The 5,229-nt window shown below is 39.3% G+C and overlaps 1 pseudogene; it reads right to left on the bottom strand.

The window, feature by feature from the left end:
* Window positions 1-4,646: 4,646 nt before the first annotated feature.
* Window positions 4,647-5,104, bottom strand: LOC114628952 (annotated as a pseudogene).
* Between the last annotated feature and the right edge of the window lie 125 nt (window positions 5,105-5,229).

Raw genomic sequence — 5,229 nt, forward strand, 5'->3', positions numbered from 1 at the left:
TCTCTCTCTCTCTCTCTCTCAGCCCCCCCCACACACACACATACACACACAGGCACACACACACAAATACTCCTGTGTCACAGATTACTCTTACCTTTCTCAATCAATCTATGTTCCATGTAGCCAGTGATCAATTTCCCTAAAACTACATACTAGATTATTAGTCACTTGTGTACTCTTCCAATGGACTTTTAGCCTACACTCAAAATATAATCCTCAACCCCTGATATAGCCTATAAAACCCTCTGTGTTGTGGCCCTTGTTACCCATCCAAGCTTATACTTTGTCTTTTGAGATGATATCTCAAGCACTCCAGGTGAGACTCAAAAACACTACAGAACCAAAGATGCCCTTGAATTCCTGATCCTCCTGCCTTCATATTCAAATGCCTGAGATTACTGACCCTTGCCACCAATAGTTCAATAATACTCTCTCCTTTGCCCACTCATCTGTCAGCTACCTCACCCATCCTTCAATGCTTTGCCTGAGGAAATTAGCTGTTTGCTAAGCCTGAAATACAACACTTCCACCCTGTATGGCCCACCCACACCCTATCTCTTTGCTAATTCTGTCTCACTTTTTCCCTCACCTTGTGACTGACCTGTGTTCTTATTCAGGTACTATAAAAAATATTATTTTAACAAGTGGGGCACATTTTCCCCAGAGATCTTATTTAGAACCTTAGTGTAGAAAATAGATCAAAGTAGAAGCACTTTCGTTGAAATCGGGGTAGGTGTCCCTTCTGTCTGACCTTTCTCTTTCTCTGCACATCCTCTGAAGGAGTTCCAGAAAACCCAATTTGCAGATGCCATTCTAGTAATGTATGGTGGCTTGGTGGCTCATGCCTGTAGTCCCAGCCCTGGGGAGTCTAAGGCAGGAATTTTGCTTGAATTCTAGGCCACCTTGGGTCACAGTGAGTTCTAGGACAACCTCTGGTACAATGTAAGATCCTATGTTAAAAAGAAAAAAAGAAAGAAATTACAAAAAAAGGAAAGGAAAAAATATTCTAGCTAACTTGCTTGATACAGTCTTTGTCTTCTGGTGTCTTGGTAGCTGATGTATACCACCTTAGATTTCCTTCAAGACATAATTCAATTTAAAATCCTACCTAGATTGAAGGCCTAATCAAATATCACCTTTCCCATTAGTTTTTCCTTGTTCTCAGCAGATAGGAATTTTCTTGCCTCTGAGCATTGTTTAAATCTATTTATTTATTTGCTTATTTACTTGCTAATTTACTCATTAGTTCAATCATTTGGTGTTTTGAGACCAGGTTTATCTGCACAGCCCTGGCTGTCCTGGAATTTACTCTGTAGACCAGACTGGCCTAGAATGGAGAGATTCACCTGCCTCTGCCTCCCAAGAGCTGGGATTAAAGTTAATTTTTTTTTATGGAATTTACTTCTTTGTTTTCTATACTAGGAAAATCATTTAAGTTGTTGCTGTTGTTGTTTGTGGTGCTGGTGGTGTTTTGAGACAAGGGCTTGTGTGTAGCCCTGGCTAACCTGGAATTCACTACATAAATCAGGTTGCCCTCAAAATTATGATCTTCCTGCCTCAACCTACGAAGTACCAAAATTAGAGTAAGGTGCATATATTCCTGGCTTCGGGGGGGGGTCATTTTATCAACTAGTGTTTGTTGAAGGCTGAAAACTCCTTAAAGAAGTAGTTGATTGGTCAGGGACTGACTCCTAGGTGCGGTTTCAGTGCTCCTAGCAGTGTGTGCTACCTAGCAGGTGCTCGGTACACCTTTGTTCGTTGGATCCATGGGTGAGTTTCCTACATTATATGAAACTGAATAAATTTTATAGTTCGACTTATTTAGCATCTTTCTTTTTTTTTCTTTCTTAATTTCTTTTCTCTTGTCATAAAAACAGACAATGCATCCTGTCCCCTGTGGTTCCTGAAGACTTCAGTAAGCTGCCAAATAGCATTATTGAATTTATGATTGGATTAATGAAAAGCTTGTAGCAAAATTATCCTAGTGAGGAAATGATCCTTTCGGGGACTTCAGTTCCAACTGGTGAGACAACATTAGTTTTAAATGAAAGAAAGCCTCTCATTGTGCAGACTTAGCACAGCTGATAATCATGCCAGAAGGAGTTTGTCCCAGGGTGCCCCACAGTAGATGCAAATAAGAAGACACTCTTCCTAGCAAACAGAAGAAAAGGGAAACATGTCGTCGTGCAACTTTAGAAAAACTGTTCCTCTTCTCGAGGCCTCTATTTCTCAGGTTTTCAGTATATTAAAACATTTTCATTGCAATGTTCTCCAAATCTCCCTCTAGAATATATCATCTATGATTTTCTCACATTATAAGCAGGACATTTATTTCCACTGGACAGGGTCCCAGCCTGCTACTCCTCTCTAGCACCTGGCATTAAGTCACAATTTTCCTATGGGGCAACCCTCCAGAAACCCTGCTGGGTAGAAGGGCTATAGCTAGTTCAGAGCTTGTCATTTGCCAATGACCCATTGGATACATTTCCATGGTAGAATAAACTCCCTACTGGAGATCTGCCCAGCAAACAAAACCCAAGTTGTCAATCAATTCTATTGGACAAATCATCACTCTTGCCTGCAAACATTGATGTGTTTAAAAAAGAGTGAAATCACCAGCCACAGTCTATACATGATTTTTTACATGCAACCTGGTTGTCCCCACACCAAAAAGTGTAGTAATCATAGAAGCGGTTAATTGCCTGACAATTGCACCTCTCCTCCAATTGTGTGTTATGGCTTGGAGGGGCAGCTGTCAGCCACTTCTAAGTGGGAATAACTATGCCCTCACCTTTTTCCGACATGGGTAGAAGGAATCCTTTTGTGAGCTCCATTCCTGAAAGCACTACAGTGAGTTAGGTGGAAGTAATGACTTGTTAATTAGCAGTTTGAAGGTATCCCACCACTGTTGCTGGACGAATACAGATGCTCCTATTCCAACTGAAAGCAGCAGACATGGGTTTGAAATAGGGGTTCATCAGTAATTAGATGTGTGTAGCTGGAGAAATGGCTTATGTGTCAGCACTGGCTCATGCAGAGGACCTTGATTTGATACCCAGCACAAACATGGTGGCTCACAATCATTATTAACTCAGTTCCAGGGTATCAGACACCCTCTCTGACCTGCACAGGCACTTGACAAGTGTGTGGTGCACAGACGTATATGCAGGCAAAATACACATAAAATTAGTCTAAAAAGTGTTTTAAATAGTTAGCTGGGTAAATCAGGTCGAATTAACCATTGTGAAATGTTGTGACTAGTAATAGTATCCTCCCGAAAGAGCTGACGCTTGCAGTAAAAGCTTAGAAAAGTACCTCACATAAAATAAATCTTTATTTTCCTAGCACGTATAAAGCCCTGAATTCAATCCTTAGCACTGAAAATAAGTAAATAAATGCTGTTTGTTACCGCCCAAAACTCAACAGAAGCCTCTATACTATAATAGAAGATATCACATATCTGAATCATAGAACATGGAGATCTCACTGGGAGCCTCTTCCAAACTGCTTAGCTCTCATAATGCTAGAAGACACTAGACACAATACTAAAGAAGAAAAGTAACCATCACTCTTACTTAGCTGTGAACCTTGTGAGTCACAATAATATCTGGCCTTGTAAGACACGCCCACTGGTGCAATAGTGGTATTAACATCATGGGAGTAACAAACCATTATCTGCTAGGATTTGAGGCCTGATATACAAGATGAAACTCACACACAACACCATTGTCAGACCAAGAAGCTGAGACTAGATAGGTCACAAACCCTAAGGAAGAACCAAATATTATTATTCTGCAAAACTGACATATGTTAAAACAATTACTAAAGACTTATGATTATACCCATTGATCATGCACCTTCCAATCCTTATCAAAGAAGCTTCTATTTGCAGTAGATAGTGATTAATACAGAGATCCACAACTGGCCAAAGAGCATAGAATAAAAGACTATGGAATGCCTATATCACAATCCCTCCTTTCAAGGTTCAGAGATCTTTGCAGAAGAGGGACCAGAAAGTCTGCAAGAAGACAGACGTATGTGAACATAAGGTCCCAATAGCTGAAGAGCTATTGGCACTTGAAAGCCTCTGGGAAAGGGAGAGTTAATTTTCTTTAAAAGTGTGATTCCTCATAAGTAAATAAAGCTACGCTGGAAAGCCACACACATATTCAAGAATATTCAGGCAACACAAACAATACTTGATTGGTTGAAAATGATACAGATTTGGTTATATAGAGAAGTGGTGTAAGTCTGGGAAGAGTTAGTTGTGAGAAGTATGAAAATTATCAAAGCATATTTATGAAATGCTCAAAGAACTAATAATTATTTTAATATAAACAAGAAGTAAATAAATAAAACCACAAATCTCTAACAAATATTAGTTATTGTTATTACTACTGCTAGTAATACTTTCTGGGTATATTTTGGCTTCACTAATTCTAAACAAGATGCTACTGAGTAACAGCTAAAAATTAGACACCTATTAAAAATCATCATGATATTTCAATTATATTTATTTTGGGTTTAATATGCATCTAATGGTGTATGTATTTTAACTTAATTTCCAAAACAATCCTATGAAATACACATTATTGTTACTACTTTTTTTAAACATTAATTCCTTCTTTTTATTAACTCATACACAACTACTTGTCTTCTGGTTTGCTGAAGACAACATTTGCCACAGTAATCCTTGTCAAAGTAGCTATCTGTGAAAACACCAGTACCACATTTATCAGAAGGATACTCTCAATGTAGTCGGCTGATTTTGCCCTTTTCATCCACCTTATAATATTTCAGCACAGCCAACTTAACCTTCCTCTTATGCTTATTCTTCTTGGGAGTAGTGTAAGACTTCTTCCTTTTCTTAGCACCGCCACTAAATCTCTCAACACAAGATGAAGGCTGTAGACTCCTTTTGAATGTTGTAGTCAGACAAAATATGGGCATCTTCCAGCTGCTTACCAGCAAAGATCAACCTCTGCTGGTCAGGAGGAATTCCTTCCTTATTTTGGATCTTGGCCTTTACATTTTTTATAGTGTCCAAGGGTTCAACCTCGAGCGTGATGGTCTTCCCCATAAGAATCTTCACAAAAATCTGCATTATGGCAGAGGCTCCACCAATGATGGCAGATTGGAAAGTTTTTTACTACTTATCACCACTGTGTTGCAGAAAGGTTATTGTTGGGAGCCGCGGCAGGTGCTGGCAAAGTCCGCCATCGCTAGGTG

Source organism: Grammomys surdaster, unplaced genomic scaffold, assembly GCF_004785775.1.
Source record: "Grammomys surdaster isolate TR1022 unplaced genomic scaffold, NIH_TR_1.0 274, whole genome shotgun sequence".
Taxonomy (NCBI): Eukaryota; Metazoa; Chordata; class Mammalia; order Rodentia; family Muridae; genus Grammomys; species Grammomys surdaster.